Here is an 18,836-nt window from a genome sequence, read left to right on the forward strand (position 1 = left end):
GGACTATAAGCATGTGCCATCACAGCAGGCTACTTTTTAATTTTTTTGTAGAGACAGGGTCTCACCATGTTGCCCAGGCTGGTCTCAAACTCCTGGCCTCAAGTGATCCTCCTGCCTTGGCCTCCCAAGGTGCTGGGATTACAGACATGAGCAACTGCACCCAGCCCAGTTATTTATTTATTTATTTATCTATTTATTTAGATGGAGTCTTGTTCTGTCACCCAGGCTAGAGTGCAGCGGTGTGATCTCGGCTCACTGCAACCTCCACTTCCCAGGTTCAAGCAATTCCCCTGCCTCAGCTTCCTGAGTAGTTGGGATTACAGACACCTGCCACCACGCCCGGCTGATTTTTGTATTTTTAGTAGAGACAGAATTTCACCATGTTGGCCAGGCTGGTCTCACACTCCTGACCTCAGGTGATCCGCCTGCCTTGGCCTCCCAAAGTTCTGGGATTACAGGTGTAAGCCACCGTGCCCAGTTATCATTTTTGATGCTTGTCCCGTTATTAGGGGATCTTTGGGGTGTCCTTTTTCTGGCCCGAAACTTCTGTGGCTGGTGGTGCCTTTGCCCCAGTTTTGCTCAGGCCCTCTGGGCTCGTTTCGCCCACCCAGCCTGGCAGCCTATGCTTCGCTCATGCTACCAGCCTGGGTCCCATGCCTGCCAAGGGTGAGACAGGCATGGAACAGTTAGGGGTATGTGAGTGAGCATTGGGTCCAGCCACTGTGCATGGTCAGACATTCCAGGTGCTGCAGTGGGGCTGGCAGTTCCAGGTGCCAGCATGGCACCAGCTCCCTGCAAGCCTGCGGCTGGACCAGGCACATGGCAAGCAGCTTCCACAGCTGGCACTGGGGAACATATTGGTGCCTGGAAGCTTGGAGATGCCAGGAACAGCGGGGCCTCAAAGAGGGAGTCACAGCCCTGGCTTGGGGAGCTCCCAGGGCTAGGCTCCCCGAAGGGCTGCAGCTCTTCTTGCCTTCACCCACAACATGGCAAGCAAGGGTCATGTCTCACCCCTGTTTGTGTTACAGCTCTTTTAACCTCACCATTTGGTGGGTCCTGAGTTCTTGTCCTGAGACAGGAAGAATGAGGTATGCAGACAAGTGAAGGGTGAGCAAGACAAACAGTAGCTTTATTGAGCAATAGAACAGCTCAAAGGAAACCTGCAGGGGGCAGCTCCTTTCCCTAGCAAGGTTGTCCTGAGGAGTGTTCAGCTCCTAGCAGAGAGGATAGCTCCTCTCTGCTAGGCAAGTTGTCCTGACAAGTGTTCAGCTATCAGCAGGGAGGGTAGCTCCTCTCTGCAGCTGGTTGTCCTGTCATCTGTGCAGCTCTCAGCAGAGGGGAGGCCCTAGAGTGGGTGGCTTCTCTCTGCAGGCATGTCATCCCGTAGTCTCTGCAGCTCTCAGCAGAGAGGAGGCCCGAAAGTTGGTTGCTCCTCTCTGCAGCTGGTTGTGCCAACATCTGCAGCTCTCACAGAGAGGAGGCCTTGGTGTGGGTAGCTCCTCTCTGCTGATTGGGTAGCTGATTGTCCTGACATCTGCTCAGAGCCTGGGCTTTTATGGGCCTTAGAGGGGAGGAAGTGCATGCCAGTTGGTCCATGGGCAGCCATGGGTGGGCCTGGAATGGTCACCACAAGTTCCCACTCCCATAGTGGGATGGGCAGCCCGGTCCCCAGCCTCAGGCCCTCCCTGGCATGAAAGTGGGGCCTTACCAGGGACCTGCCCCATCCACCCAGGAGCCTGTCTGCCTCCTGCTGCCATTCATGGTGCCCAGGCTGTAGGTGCCAAGAGGTGCCTGCAGGCCAGTGCTGAGCTGCCTTCAGACCCCAGTTGGCTTCCCTCCTATGCTCATTGGCACCCAAAATCTGTAGGGGAATGAAGCAGCAGGGGACTGGTGTGTCAGCTCTGCCCCGAGTATGTGCACACTCGGCTAGGCTGTGACAGGGCCCAGGCTCTGCTCTGACTTTGCTCTGAGATTGGAGTAGGCATCAACAGCAGGGAGAAGCCAGGCAATGGGAGCAGGAATTTCTGAGTCCGTGAGGCCCTCTAGGGCCCCAAGAGGACAGGGCTTCCTGAGTCTGCAACCACTCTTTGAGTGGCTATAACTACACCTGGGAGGGCGGGGCTCCTGCCTGCTCCCTGCCCTGAAAGTACAGGTATGCCCGGGTCCACAGCCGTGGCTTGGGCGGCTGTAGCGGCACCCAGGGAGCTCCCACCCCAACTTGGAAGGGACAAGGACTCCTCTTGTCCCTAGCTCCTGTTGGCTCCATGGAATGTGCAGCCCTGGCCATACCTCTCTGCTGTAGCTGGTGTGATGGCAGCAGCCACTGCAGACAGCCTGCTGCTGCCATCACTATTTTGTTCCCACTGGCCAAAATAGGACAGTTTTGGCCAGTGGGAACTTATTCAAGTTAGTTCCTGAGTCCTTCTGACATAAATTTCCAGTTTTCTTGCGATTTAATATAAAATGTTCTGGGCTCATTTTGTGCATATCTAGACCAGAGCTGGTATCAGCTACTTTTTTTTTTTTTCCCCCAGCGATTCATGGTCTTTTTTAGTGGGAAATGGTGTTTGGATACCACAACCTGGTATTAGAGGAATATAAAGTTATTGACCTTAAAAACAGTTAAATGAATGTGGTTTATTACTCATTATTCTCAAAATAGTATCCCCAGGTTGGGCATGGTGGCTCATGCCTGTAATCCCAGCACTTTGGGAGGCTGAGGCAGGAGGATCACTTGAGCCCAGGAGTTTGAGACAAAGCTGGGCAATGAAGTGAGGTCCCCATGTCTACAAAACATCAAAAAATTAGGAGTTGTGGTGCATGCCTGTGGTCCCAGCTACATGGGAGGCTGGGGTAGGAGGATTCCTTGAGCCCAAGAGGTTGAAGCTGCAGTAAGCCATAATGGTGCCACTGCACTCCAGCCCAGGCGACAGAGCAAGACCCTGTCTCAAACCCTCAAAAACAATCACCCTAATCTCTTTATTATGAAAACAGTCAAACATGCAGAGAAGTTGAAGGAATGCATAGTGAACACCTGTATGTCATTCATCTAAATCCAACAATTGTTAACATTTTGTCCTATTAGTTCTCTCTAATATAGGCTAGGTATAATATATAATAGTAATAATACAATATAGTTTTTTTCTTTTTGAGACGGAGTCTTGCTCTGTTGCCCAGGCTGGAATGCAGTGGCACGATCTTGGCTCACCACAACCTCTGCCTCCTGGGTTCAAGTGATTCTCCTGCCTCAGCCTCCCAAGTAGCTGGGACTACAGGCATGCGCCACTGTGCCTGGCTAATTTTTGTACATTTAGTGGAGATGGAGTTTCACTATGTTGGCCAGGCTGGTCTCAAACTCCTGACCTCGTGATCTGCCCGTCTCAGCCTGCCAAAGTGTTGGGATTACAGGTGTGAGTCACCGCACCTGGCCTGTAATATAAATCTTATTGTATCATTTGAAAATATGTTGAGGCTGGGCGTGGTGGCTCACGCCTGTAATCCCGGTTACTCCGGAGGCTGAGGCAGGGAATTGCTTGAGCCCGGGAGCCCGAGGTTGCAGTGAGCCAAGATTGTGCCAATGCACTCCAGCCTGGGAGACAGAGCAAGACTCCACCTAAAAAAAAAAAAAAAAAAAAAAAAAAAAAAAAAACGTCGAGGGTGTCATCTTCATTTCAAAATCATTAGCAGTGTCTCCTAAGGTCATTTTCTATGAAAACATAATACCATATCTTGAATCACTTTCTTCATTTGGTTTCTTGATTCTCCTCATATTTCACTGGCTCCTTCTCCCAGGTCTCTTTTGCCGGTTCTTCTTCAGCTTCCCGACCTCTAAACAGTGGAATACACAGGGCTCTGTCATTGGACCTCTTCTCCCTCTACATACACACTGTGGGTCATTTCATTAACTCTAAGGCCTTAAATGCTATCTACTTGCTGAGGACTTCCATTTTCTCTCCCTTGCCCAAACCTTTCCTCTGAACTCTAGATTCCTATATTCAGTGGCTTACTCATTTTCTCTTTTTCTTCTCTTTTTGAGATAGGGTCTCGCTCTGTTGTCCAGGCTGGAGTGCAGTGATGTGACCTCGGCTTGCTGCAACCTCTGCCTCCTGGGTTCAAGTGATTTTCCTGCCTCAGCCTGCTGAGTAGCTGGGATTACAGGGGCTTGCCATCATGCCCGGCTAATTTTTTTTGTTGTTGTTAGTAGAGACGGGCTTTCACCATGTTGGCAGGCTGGTTTTGAACTCCTGACCTCAAGTGATCTGCCCTCCTTAGCCTCCCAAAGTGCTAGGATTACAGGCATGAGCCACCGTGCCCGGCCATCATTTTCACTTGGATATCTAATTGACTTTTCAAAATCAATGGGTACAAAACAATTCTTTTTTTTACATTTTTGGAGATGGGTCTTACTTTGTTGTCCAGGCTGGAGTACAGTGGTACAGTCACAGCTCACTGCAGCCTTGCCCTTGTGGGCTCAAGCAATTCTCCCACCTTAACCTCCCAACAGATGGGACTACATGCATATGCCATCATGCCTGGCTAATTTAAAAATTTTTGGTAGAGACGGGTCTCCCTGTGTTGCCCAGGTAGGTCCTAAACTCCTGGGCTCAAGTGACCCTCCTGCTTCGGTCTCCCAAAGTGCTGGGATTATAAGCATGAGCCATTGCAGCGGGCCCAAAACAGAACTCTCGATTCCTGCCCCTCTTCTCTACCATTTTCTCTGTCTTCCCGATCTCAATAAATCCAGTGTAGCGCTGGGCACGGTGCCTCACGCCTGTAACCCCAGCACTTTGGGAGGCCGATGCGGGAGGATCACCTGAGGTCAGGAGTTCGAGACCAGCCTGGCCACGCCATGGTGAAATCCCATCTCTACTAAAAATACAAAAAATTAGCTGGGTGTGTTGGCGGGCACCTGTAATCCCAGCTACTCGGGAGGCTGAGGCAGGAGAATCACTTGAACCTGGGAGGCGGGGGTTGCAGTGAGCCGAGATTGCACTATTGCACTCCAGCCTAGGTAACAAGAATGAGACTCTGCCTCAAACCACCCCCCTCAAAAAATAAATAAATCCATTGTATTAGATGCTCAGAATTACCCTTGACTCTTTTCTTTCTATCCCATAGCCAGCGCATCAGTAAAGCATGTAGCTGTACCTTTGGAATCTGTGCAGAACTTGACTACTTCTGACATTTCCACTACCTCTGACCCAATCTAAGCATCATGTCTTTTGCCTGGATTGTTGCAGTAGCCTCCTTTCTGGTCTTCCTGTTTGTGCCTTTTCCCCCATTCATTCTGTTCTCTACAGAGCAGTCAGAATACTCTTTTAAACATGTAAGTCAGATCATTTTACCTCTGCTCAAAACCCTCTGCCATCACAGAATCAAACGTAACAACTTTCCTGTAATTTTATTTCTTTCATTCTAATTTTTATACCTTTAATATCCATTTCCTTGCCTAAGATCTTCAATATAATTTTGAGTGAATGCGGCAATAAATATTCTTATCTTGTTACATTTTGAGACAGGGTCTTGCTCTGTCACCCAGGCTGGAGTACATTGGCATGATCTCAGCTCACTGCAACCTCCACTTCCCAGGCTCAAGTGATCCTTCTACCTCAGCCTTTCAAGTAGCTGGGACTATAGGTGTGTACCATATGCCTGGCTATTTTTTTTTTTTTTTTTTTTTTTTTTTTTTTTTTTTTGCTGGAGAGAGGGTTTTACTGTTTTGCTCAGGTTGGTCTCGAACTCCTGGGCTCAAGTGATCCACCTGCCTCAGCCTCCCAAAGTGTTGGGATTACAGGCATGAGCCACTGTGCCCAGCCAAATAATGTTTTTAGTGGTTTACTATTAAGTATGATGTTTACTGTTTCTTGGTTGCTACATATGCCAATTAACTATTACCACAAGAATGCCACATAACTAACCATATCAAAACTCAGTTGGACGGGTGCAACGGCTCATGCCTGTAATCCCAGCACTTTGGGAGGCCAAGGCTGGTGGATCACTTGAGTTCAGGAGTTAAAGACCAGCCTGGCCAACATGGTGAAACTGTGTCTCCAATACAAAAAAAAAAGAAAAGCAAAAATTAGCCGGGCATGGTGGTGCATGCCTGTAATCCCAGCTGCTTGGGAGGCAGAATGCTCAGGAGAATCACCTGAACCTGAGAGGTAGAGGTTGCAGTGGGCCGAGATCATGCCACTGCATTCCAGCCTGGGCAACAGAGTGAGACTCTGTTTCAAAAACAAAACAAAACAAACTCAGTAACATGAAACAGCAATCATTTATTCTTATAAATCTGTGGGTTGACTGGAGTTCCCATTCTAAATGAGAATTGGCTAGAGAGGTTTTGCTCTGCTCCACCTGTCTGTCATCCTCTTCCTGGAACCAGTAGGATAGCTGGGAATGATCTTATGGTGATAGAAGAAGGGGAAGCAAATAAGCACAGTTGTGCAACTGCTTTTCATGTTTTTGGGTCACATCATGCCTGCCACCATTCCAAAGATCAAAGCAAGTCATGTGGCCAAGCCCGAAGTATACTCTGTCTATAAAAGTTTTGGAAGGGAGAAAATATTTCTAAACTATGGTACATTACATTTTCTCAATTTACATCTTTTTATGTTGCCTATCTCTTAGCAGGTTGCTGTGGTTATTATTTTGGATAGATGGGTCTTTTAGTCCTCTGAAGGGGTGGCCAGCCCCTCCACACCTGTGGATGTTTCTAGTCAGGTGGAACGTGAGACTTGAGAAAAGAAATGAGACAAAGTATGGAGAAAGAAAAGTGGGCCCAGGGGACTGGCGCTCAGCATACGGAGGACCCTCAGGACCCTCGCCAGCACTGGTCTGAGTTCCCTCAGTATTCATTGATCATTATCTCTACCATCTCAGAGAGGGGGATGTGGCAGGACAATAGGGTAATACTGGGGAGAGGGTCAGCAGGAAAACATGTGAGCAAAGGTCTCTGTCATAAATAAGTTTAAAGAAAGGTGCTGTGCTTTGATGTGCACTACACAAACATCTCGGGGCATTAAAGAGCACTATTGCCGCTAGCATATAGAAAACCAGCCCTAAGGCAGTTTTCTCCTATCTCAGTAAATAGAATATACAATTGGGTTTTACACCAAGACATTCTATTCCCAGGCACAGCAGGAGACAGATGCCTTCCTCTTATCTCAACTGCAAAGAGGCCTTCCTCTTTCACTCATCCTCCTCAGCACAGACCCTTTATGGGTCTTTCCCTTCCCACAAGGCCATATCTCAGGCTATCACATGGGGAGAAACTTTGGAAAATACCTGGCTTTCCTAGGCAGAGGTCTCAGCAGGCTTCCACAGTGTATTGTGTCCCTGGGTACTTGAGATTAGAGAATGGTGATGACTTTTAACAAGCATACTGCCTTCAAGCACTTTTTTAACAAAGCACATCCTGCACAGCCCTAAATCCATTAAACCTTGAGTCAACACAGCACGGGTCTCTGCAAGCACAGGGTTGGGGCTAGGGTTACAGATTAACAGCATCTTGAGGCTGAAGAATTTTTCTTAGTACGGAACAAAATGGAGTCTCTTATGTCTACTTCTTTCTACGTAGACACAGTAACAGTTTTCCCCACAGTCCTCCTACTAGAGATATGGATTATATATCACAATTATGAATTATGATATTAAAGTTTTTTTATGTTTTTTTATATTTTTATTTTTATTTTTCATTATACTTTAAGTTCTAGGGTACATGTGCATAACGTGCAGGTTTGTTACATATGTATACTTGTGCCATGTTGGTGTGCTGCTCCCATCAACTCGTCAGCACCCATCAATTCATCATTTATATCAGGTATAACTCCCAATGCAATCCCTCCCCGCTCCCCCCTCAAAGTTTTTTTTTTTTTTTTTTTGAGACAGAATCTTACTCTGTTGCCCAGGCTGGAGTGCAGTGGTGCAATCTTGGCTCACTGCAACCTCCCCTCCTGGGTTCAAGCGATTCTCCTGCTTCAGCCTCCCAAGTAGCTGGGATTACAGGTGCATGCCACCATGCCCAGCTAATTTTTGTATTTTTAGTGGAGTCAGGGTTTCACCATGTTGGCCAGGCTGGTCTTGAGCTCCTGAACTCAAGTGATCTGCCCACCTCGGTCTCCCAAAGTGCTGGGATTACAGGGGTGAGCCACCATGCCTGGCCACAATGTTGAAGTATTCTGAATGTATCTATGTACTTTTACCAGTGAGTTTTATGACTTCAAATGTTTTCTTTTTGCATTTTAGTATCCTTTTCTTTCAGATTGAAGAATTCTCTTTTAGCATTTCTTATAAGATGGAACTAATAGTGATGAATTCTCGCAGCTTTTGTTTATCTCATATCTGAAGGAAAGTTTTGCTGGGCATAGTATTCTTGGTTGACAGTTTTTTTTTTTTTCCCCCTTCAGCACTCTGAATGTGTTATTCACTCCCTCCTGGCTTGTATGGTTTCCTCTATGCACCTGGGTATATCTCTCTAGGTTTGGCAAGTTTTGTGTTATCATTTCTTTGAATAAGCTTTCTACCCCTTGCTCTTTTTAAACTCCCTTTTGAACACCAATGACTCTGAGATTTGCACTTTTGAGGTTATTCCTTATATTCTGTAGGTGTTCATTGTTCCTTTTCATGCTTTTTTCTTTTTTCTGTCTTGTGTATTTTCAAATAGCCTGTCTTCAAGCTCAATTATTTTTTTCCTCTGCTTATCCATTCTTCTGTTGAGAACCTCTAATGCTGCTTTCAGTTCAGCAAATGTATTAGTCAGTTCCAGGATTTCTGTTTAATTTTTTTTTTTTTTTTTTTTTGAGACAGAGTTTCGCTCTTTTTGTGCAGATTGGAGTGCAGTGGTGTGATCTTGGCTCACTGCAGGCTCCACCTCCTGGGTTCAAGTGATTCTCCTGCCTCAGCCTCCCAAGTAGCTGGGATTACAGGCATCTGCCACCACACCTGGCTAATTTTTTTGTATTTAGTAGACATGGGGTTTCACCATGTTGGTCAGGGTGGTCTCCAACTCTGGCCCGCCTTGGCCTCCCAAAGTGCTGGGATTACAGGTGTGAGCTACTGTGCCCAGCCTCAGTTTAATATATTAAAAAGTATTTGTGTTTTTTTTGTTTTTTCAAATCTTTATTTTATGTACAAAGAATTATCATGATCTTTCATTAAGTAGATGCCTTGGATAATCCTTTGAAGGAAGATCATTTAGTCCAACCTAATGAAACCGATATCCTTTGCGTGCTGACGGAAACACTGGCGGCACATATTGAGGCCATATTTCCAGATCAGACTGTGCCGGTTTGAACAGATGCGACAAGAGTGAGAACCCTGGCTGAATTTTCGCGGGTGGCTCCAGTACAGCTGCTGGTGACCCATCTTGCTCTCAGGGGTGCAATGAGGTAAAAGGTTAAAAGATATTTCTATCTCGTAAGTTTCTCTGATAAATATCTGAATGGTTCTTCTGTGTTATCTCAGAGTTCACTGAGTTTCCTTAAAACTGCTATTTTTAATTCTTGATCTGAGAGTTCAGCATTGCTACCTCCTCAGGGTTGGTCACTGGCTCCTTTCTTTGGGGAGCTAGGGGTTCCATGTTGGCTGCCTTTTTTTTTTTTTTTGTGGTTGTACATCTATGGCTTTGCATTGATGGATTTTGTTTAGGTCTTTCTAGGGTATATTTGCTTAGACATTCTTTGCAGTTGCCCTGTGAGTCCCCTTATTCCTAGATCAGCATCTCCTTTTTGGTAATAGATGGTGCCTTAAGCCCAGGTTTGCCTTGGCTCTTGTGAGCATTCAGAGCACTGCCCATCTCAAATGGGGTTGTGGGGGTAGGTGGGGAGATCCCAAAGGGGATACTCTGGCTATGTGGGAAGGCTGGCTAGGTGTTTGTGACCGGAAAACTTGTGGCGTATTTCTCTCACAGTGTGGAGCTACTGAGAAGTCACTTTAATTTGACATCTCCTTTGGCTGAGATGAAGAACAGAGTTACATGGGCGAGGGTTGCTAGTCCTATCTCCTCTCTTTGTTTCTAGCTGTTTTGGGGGACTTTTCTTCCTACAGGCACTTGTGATGCCTCCTGTGAGTTGAGGCAGGAATGGTTTTCCTGCAAGGGAATGCAAGATGATGGGAAAGCTGGTTGTCTATCTCAATCTCACATTTTCTGGTGTAGAAACTGTGAACCCAGGAGCAATTTTCCATGTGTGGTGCCTGGAAAACTGAGTGAGGGTTGTCACAGATAGAGAAGTCTGTTTCTCTTATTGTCTGCTCAGAGTTTTTCCACTTCTGTGTGGAAATCCTGGGGATTGTCTCAGCCTCATATTTGAGTTCTGGGATATCGCTGATGGTAATTTTGGTCCTGGATATTTGATTTTAGTTTTTCTGTGAGAGGGAGTGAAGGCAGATTACTCTGCCATTTTGGTGGCATCAGTCTTCCACATTAATTAATTTTCTGTTAAACCTACATTGCATTTATAGGATAAATATATTGTTATATATATTTAATAACTTTCTTAGTGGTTGCTGTAGGGATTACAATAATAATCACTGGGTTGGGTAGCTCATGCCTATAATCCCAGCACTTTGGGAGGCTCAGGTGGGAGGACTGCTTGAGCCCTGGAGTTCAAGACCGGCCTGGGCAGTGAGAGTGGGACCCCCAACTCTATGAAACTTAAAAAAAAATTAGCCAGGTGTGGTGGCATGCACCTGTAGTCCAGCTCCTCAGGAGTTTGAGGTGTGAGGATTGCTGGAGCCCAGAAATTTTAGGCTGCAGTGAGTTATGATCCTGCCACTGCACTCCAATTTAGGTGACAAAGTGAGACCCTGTCTCTAAAAATAAAAATAAAAAAAACAGGTAAATAAAAATTAAAAGCAATCAGTCAGACAGTTGAATTACAAGTTTTTTTTTTTTTTTTTTTTTTGGTCAAAATGGGGTTGTTCCATGTTTCCCAGGCTAGTCTTGAACTCCTAGGCTCAAACGGTCCACCTGCCTCAGTCTCTCAAAATGCTGGAATTACAGGCATGAACCACTGCACCTGGCCAAAGATAAGATCTTGAAAGTAGCAAAAGAATAATGACTTATGATGTACAGGGGAACAACAATATGATTAACGGCTGACTTCTCAGGCCAAAAGGCATGTATGCTTAACTTTTTGAATGAATATCAAACTCCTTTTTTATTCACTTAGTTTCAATTTCTGTTGTTTATTTTTATTTATTTTTTATTTCAATAGGTTTTTGGGGAACAGGTGGTTTTTTTGTTACATGGATAAGTTCTTTAGTGGTGATTTCTGAGATTTTGGTGCACCCATCACCTGAGCAGTGTACACTGTATCCAATGTGTAGTCTTTTATCGCTTGTCACCCCCTACCCTTTCCCGAGTCCCCAAAATCCAAAGTATCATTCTTATGCCTTTGCATCTTCATAGCTTGGCTCCCACATGTAAGTGAGAACACAGGATGTTTGGTTTTTCATTCCTGAGTTACTTCACTTAAAATAATAGTCTTCATTTCCCTCCAGGTTGCTGTGAATGGCATTATTTCATTTCTTTTAATGGCTGAGTAGCATTCCATGGTGTATGTATATACATACACACACATATATAGACACATGTGTATGTATATATACACACGTATATATATACATACACATATACATATATATATGTATAGGTGTTGATCAGTCGTTGATTGATGGGCATTTGGGCTGGTTCCGTATTTTTGCAATTGCAAATTGTGCTGCTAAACATGCATGTGTAAGTATCTTTTTCGTATAATGACTTATTTTCCTCTGGGTAGATACCTAGTAATGGGATTGCTGGATTAAATGGTAGTTCTACTTTTAGTTCTTTAAGGAATCTCCATACTGTTATCCATAGTGGTTGTACTAGTTTACATTCCCACCAACAGTGTAAAAGTGTTCTTATTTCACTGCATCCACACCAACATCTAATTATTATTATTATTATTACTGAGATGGAGTTTTGCTCTTGTCACCCAAGCTGGAGTGTAATGGCATGATCTCGGCTCACTGCACCCTCCACCAGCCTGGTTCAAGTGATTCTCCTGACTTAGGCTCCCGAGTAGCTGGGATTACAGGTGCCCACCACCAAGTCCAGGTAATTTTTGTATTTTTAGTAGAAACGGGGTTTCGCCATGTTGGCCGGGCTGGTCTCGAACTCCTGACCTCAGGTGATCCCCTTGCCTCAGCCTCCCAAAGTGCTGGGATTACAGGCGTGAGCCACCACACCTGGCCCACATCTATTATTTTTTGATTTTTTAATTATGGCCATTCTTGCAGGAGTGAGGTGGTATTGCATTGTGGTTTTAATTTACATTTCTCTGATACTTAATAGTGTTGAGCATTTTTCCCTATGCTTGTTTGCCATTTGTATATCTTCTTTTGAGAACTGTCTATTCATGTTCTTAGCCCACTTTTTGATGGGATTGTTTTTTCCTTTTCTTTTTTCTCTCTCTTTCTTTCTTTCTTTCTTTCTTCTTTCTTTCTTTCTTTTTTTTTTTTTTGAGACAGAGTCTTGCTCTGTCACCCAGGCTCGAGTGCAGTGGCACAATCAGCTCACTGCAACCTCTGCCTCCTTGGTTCAAGCCATTCTCCTGCCTCAGCCTCCCCAGTAACTGGGATTACAGGCCTGCGCACTACTACGCCTAGCCAATTTTTGTATTTTAGTAGAGATGGGGTTTCACCATGTTGGCCAGGCTGGTCTCAAACTCCTGACCTTGTGATCTGCCCGCCTTGGCCTCCCAAAGTGCTGGGATTCCAAGTGTGAGCCACCGTGCCCAACCCTGGGATTTTTTTTTTTTTTTTTTTTTTTTTTTTTTGATGATTTGAGTTCTTTGTAGATTCTGGATATTAGTCCTATGTCAAATGTATAGATTGTGAAAAATTTTTCCCACTCTGCAGGTTGTCTGTTAACTCTGCTGATTATTTCTTTTGCTGTGCAGAAGCTTTTTAGTTTAATTAAGTCCCATCTATTTATCTTTATTTTTGTTACATTTGCTTTTGGGTTCTTGGTCATGAAGAACCCAAAGATAACTGATGTTATCTTCTAGAATCTTTATGGTTTCAGGTCTTAGATTTAAGTCTTTTATCCATCTTAAGTTTTCTGTATAATGCGATTTTTGTATAACATGAGAGATGAGAATGTAGTTTATTTCTACATTTGGCTTACCAACTATCCCAGCGTCATTTGTTGGTATACGATCATATCATCAGTAACAGAGACACTTCGACTTCCTCTTTACTAATTTGGATGCCTTTTCTTTCTTTATCTTTTCTGATTACTCTGGCTAGCACTTCCAGTACTATGTTGAACAGAAGTTGTGAAAGTGGCCATCCTTGTCTTGTTCCAGTTCTCAGGTGGAATGCTTTCAACTTTTCCCCATTCAGTGTAATGTTGGTTGTGGGTTTGTTGTAGATGGCTTTTATTACCTTAAGATATGTCCCTTCTGTGCCAATTTTGCCAAGGGTTTTAATCATAAAGGGATGCTGGATTTTGTCAAATGCCTTTTCTGTGTCTGTTGAGATGATCATGTGATTTTTGTTTTTAATTCTGCTCATGTGGTATATCACATTTATTGACTTGCATATGTTAAATGTTAAATCATTCCTGCAACCCTGTTATGAAATCCACTTGATCATGTTGGATTATCCTTTCAGTATGCTTTTGGATTCAGTTCACTAGTATTTTGTTGAGGATTTTTGCATCTGTGTTCATCAGGGATATTGGTGTGTAGTTTCCTTTTTTTGTTATGTCCTTCCCTGGTTTTGGTATTAGGTGATACTGGCTTCACAGAATGATTTAGGGAAGATTCTTTCTTTCTCTATCTTTTGGAATAGTGTCAATAGGTTTGGTACCAATTCTTCTTTGAATGTTTGATAGAATTCAGCTGTGAATCTGTCTGGTCCTGGACTTTTTTTTGTTGGCAGTTTTTTTGTTGTTGTTTTTGTTTTGGACGGAGTCTCGCTCTGTCGCCCAGGCTGGAGTGCTGGAGTGCAGTGGCGCGATCTTGGCTCACTACACCTTGCGCCTCCCAGGTTCAAGCTATTCTCCTGCTTCAGCCTCCTGAGTAGCTGGGGCTACAGGCACCCACCACCATGCCCAACTAATTTTTGTCCTTTTAGTAGAGACGGTGTTTGGTCTTGTTGGCAGGGCTGGTCTTGAACTCCTGACCTCAGGTGATCTGCCCACCTCAACCTCCCGAAGTGCTGGGATTACAGGTGTGAGCCACTGTGCCTGGCCATGTTGGCAGTTTTTTAAAATTACCATTTCAATCTCGCTGCTTGTTTTTGGTCTGTTCAGAGATTCTGTATCTTCCTGGTTTAATCTAGGAGAGTTGTATGTTTCCAGGTTTATATTTCCAGGAATTTTTTCTTCTATGTTTTCTAGTTTATGCATGTAAACGTGTTCATAGTAGCCTTGAATAATCTTTTGTATTTCTGTGGTATCAGTTGTAATATCTTCCATTTCACTTCTAATTGAGCTTATTTGAATCTTTTCTTGGTTAATCTCGCTTATGGTCTATCAATTTCATCTTTTCAAAGAACCAGCTTTTTGTTTCATTTATCTTTTATATTGTTGTTGTTATTTCAGTTTAATTTAGTTCTGCTCCAATCTTCATTGTTTCTTTTCTTCCGTTGAGTTTGGGTTTAGATTGTTCTTGTTTCTCCAGTTCCATCTTATTTTCCATCTTGTTTTTAAATTTCCATCTTATTTTCATTGTTGACCCAATGATCATTCAGCAGCAGGTTATTTAATTTCCGTATATTTGCCTGGTTTTGAGGGTTCCTTTTGGAGTTGATTTCCAATTTTATTCCAGTGTGGTCTGAGAGAGTACTTGATATAATTTTGATTTTCTTAAATTTACTGAGACTTATTTTGTGGCCAATCATATGGTCTGTCTTGGAGAATGTTCCATGTGCTCATGAATAGAATGTATATTCTGCAGTTGTTGGGTAGAATGTTTTGTAAGTATCTGTTAAGTCCACTTGTTGTAAGATATAGTTTAAGTCCATTGATTCTTTGTTGACTTTCTGTCTTGATGACTTGTCTAGTGCTGTCGGTGGAGTATGGAAGTCCCCTACTATTGCTGTGTTGCCATCTATCTCATTTCTTAGATCTAGTAGTAATTGTTTTGTAAATTTGGGAACTCCAGTGTTAGGTGCATATATATTTAGAATTGTGATATTTCCTATTGGACTAGTTCTTTTATCATTATATAATGTCCCTCTTTGTCTTTTTAAACTGCTATTGCTTTAAAGTTTGTTTTGTCTGATATAAGAATAGCTATTCCTCCTGCTTGCTTTTGGTGTCCATTTGCATGGAATATCTTTTTCCACCCCTTTACCTTAAGTTTATATGAATCCTGTGTGCTAGGTGAGTCTCCTGAAGACAGCAGAAATTTGGTTGGTTAATTCTTATCCATTCTGGCATTCTGTATCTTTTAAGTGGAGCATTTGGGCCATTTACATTCAATGTTAGTATTGAGATATGAGGTACTATTCTATTCATCGTGCCATTTTGCCTGAATACCTATTTTTATTGTGTTATTGTCATATAGGTCTTGTGAGGTTTATGCTTTAACGAGGTTCTATTTTGGTGTATTTTAAGGATTTGTTTCAAGATTTAGAGGCTCCTTTAGCAGTTCTTGTAGTGCTGGCTTGGTAGTGGTGAATTTTCTGAGCATTTGTTTGTCTGGAAAAGACTATCCTTCCGTCATTTATGAAGCTCAGTTTTGCTGGATACAGAATTCTTGGCTGATAATTGTTTTGTTTAAGGAGACTAAAAATAGGACCCAAATCCCTTCTAGATTGTAGGGGTTTCTGCTGATAAATCTGCTGTTAATCTGATAGGTTTTCTTTTATAGTTTACCTGATGCTATTGCCTTACAGCTCTTAAGATTCTTTCCTTTGTCTTGACTTTAGATAACCTGATGACTATGTGTCTAGTTGATAGTCTTCATGTGATGAATTTCCCAGGTATTCCTTGAGCTTCTTGTATTTGGATGTCTAGATCTTTAGAAGGCCAGGGAAGTTTTCCTTGATTATTCCCTCCAATATGTTTTCTGAACTTGTGATTTTTTTGTTTTGTTTTGTTTTGTTTTGTTTTTGAGACAGAGGTTTGCTCTTGTTGCCCAGGCTGGAGTGCAATGGTGCAATCTTGACTCACTGCAACCTCTGCATCCCAGGTTCAAGCAGTTCTCCTGCCTCAGCCTCCCGGATAGCTAGGATTACAGGCATGCACCACCACACCCAGCTAATTTTATATTTTTAGTAGAGACGGTTTTACCATGTTAGTCAGGCTGGTCTTGAACTCCTGACCTCAGGTGATCCATTCGCTTTGGCCTCCCAAAGTGCTGGGATAACAGATGTGAGCCACCACGCCTGGTCTCTAGAGGGTATTTAAATCCCAGAAAATTCTGTAAGTGATGCTCTTGAGCCACTTGCCTGAGCCCACCCCTACCCTATGGGGCGTACTTTTATTTAAAGTAAATCTCTGCTTTTACTGCCTTGCTTTGTTTGTGTGTTTTGTCTGATTCTTTGTTCAAAACGCCAAGAACCTGGACAACTACCCTCAACCAGTAACACTATTGCTCCTTTATTTCTGGTGTTCTTGGGTCTTATGGGTTTATAGACTGTGTGACTCCTGGAGGGGAAAGAGTGGCCAACATATGGTCACGTCTGCTTCATGTTTTTGATACACAAGGGAAAGCTACTCTTAAAAGAACAGGTGACTCCTTAGGGAGTCAGGAGTGGTTACGGGGCATGACTTCTTCCCACTCATGGCCACAAACAAAAACAAGCCCATTTGAAGCACAAACAGGGACCCTATAGGGTGTGATGCCTACCCTTTGCTGCCAAGTTGTGTCTCTAGAGATATTTTTCCCTGTTCTAATTGGGGTGGTTGAACAATCTTTGTTTTCCAAAAGGGGAGGGAGGTACTCCCACCTTCCCAGACTATATAGTTGTTTTTCTCCCATGTGTTCCTTTTTTTTTTTTTTTTTTCTCTCCTGTATGTTCTGATCCAGGAGAAGGAACCGTAGGTGGTCTTGTTGCTTACAAGTTCTATCCCATTTACTTTGCTGTGGCGTTGGGGACTTGGCAACTAAGGTTGGATCAGAGCATTGCAGGAAACTTGGCTTTTGTGTCATTAACACAACACTGGGTGCAAAAGATAGAATCATTAGTGCACTGGAAGTGTAGATACCCAACTTTCCAGATCCACATAATAGCAGTGAGGGGGTTCAGGTGGAACCCATTAAGTCGGGGCGTGTTCCACCTAACAAGTCTGGGGAGATGGCCGTGAGATTTTCCAGGTAGGCCAGAAGATGGAACTTTCTATCCTGGGGATGTTGATGACAAATCTAGCAACTGTGAAGATGATTCTCTGATGTTATAAATATTGAAATATTTAGTATAGAGTTTTGTTCCCACCCACTCTGGATCAGGTGGTGGAAAAGAAGTATTACAATCAGGAAGAAGAGAAAAATTAAAACTGCTGTTTCCACCTACAGCATCACATTACCACTTCTGGGTGAGTGTTGATTATTTTAAGTAGCTAGCAGAAGTCTTCCAAAGGTTTATAGATGTAGGTCAGGATGTCTTCCCTTTGTGCCAGTGACTCAGGAAACAGGTTTAATCCTTGATAGGTATACTCAAGTAGTTATTTCCTGACTTTTAACAGTGGTGGGAGTATTTAATATCCAGTGGGGGCCCTTTCATTTTGGTTGTAATTGATCCTTGGGAGATTCCTCTTTTTAAGTTTTTAGTAAGACTTAAGTCTTCTGGTTAAGAGGGACTATATTTTCCTTTGTGGAGGAAGGGCATTATTTTATTTTTATATTGCAGGGCCTTTTGAAACTGGCCTAAACTTCAAAGGGCAGGGGGAGGGTTTGGATAGCTAATTATGACAAGCTAAGACCACAGCAGCTCAACACACAGAATCCATAGACAAGTTTTATAATCCCACTTCTTGACTCCTAGTCCTTGGCTCCCACACTGCTCAAAAGGAGTTCAAGGGACAATTAATGCCCTCCCATCTCTATTTTTGTCCAGCCCAGAACACCCAACTGGCTACAAGTCCTCCAACTCTAAGTCCTCTGGCCACTGGGGTACCACCAAAGGACACAGTGGACCCAGCGTAGGCAGCGCACCTTCAGCATTGGCACAGGACAAAATAGAAGCTTGGCTATCAACACTACATCCTGCACGCCCTGATAAAAAGGGGGAATACAAACCAAAAACCAAACTGCAAGCTGGGTGCGGTGGCTCATGCCTGTAATCCCAACACTTTGGGAGGCTAAGGTGTGTAGATCACTTGAGGCCAGGAGTTTGAGACCAGCCTGGCCAACATGGCAAGCCCTGTCTCTACTAAAAATACAAAAATTAGCTGGGCATGGCAGTGCATGCCTGCCAAGACCAGCTTGGTCATGGAGACTCTAACCCAGTAGCACTAGAGGAATTAAAGACACACACACAGAAATATACAGTGTGGAGTGGGAAATCAGGGGACTCACAGCCTTCAGAGCTCACAGCCGTGAACAGAGTTTGACCCACATATTTATTGACAGCAAGCCAGTGATAAGCATTATTTCTATAGATTATAGATTAGCTAAAAGTATTCCTTATGGGAAACAAAGGGATGGGCTAAAACAAAGGGATGGGCTCTGGCTAGTTGTCTGCAGCAGGAACATGTCCTTAAGGCACAGATTGCTCATGCTATTGTTTGTGGTTTAGGAATGCCTTTAAGCAGTTTTCCACCCTGGGTGGGCCAGGTGTTCCTTGCCCTCATTCCAGTAAACCCACAACCTTCAGTGTGGGCATCATGGCCATCACGAACA

At 43.8% G+C, this 18,836-nt stretch overlaps 1 pseudogene; it reads right to left on the reverse strand.

The window, feature by feature from the left end:
* Positions 1-9,192: 9,192 nt before the first annotated feature.
* On the reverse strand, positions 9,193-9,363 carry LOC115893876 (annotated as a pseudogene).
* Positions 9,364-18,836: the final 9,473 nt, after the last annotated feature.

Source organism: Rhinopithecus roxellana, chromosome 16 (genome assembly GCF_007565055.1).
Source record: "Rhinopithecus roxellana isolate Shanxi Qingling chromosome 16, ASM756505v1, whole genome shotgun sequence".
Taxonomy (NCBI): domain Eukaryota; kingdom Metazoa; phylum Chordata; class Mammalia; order Primates; family Cercopithecidae; genus Rhinopithecus; species Rhinopithecus roxellana.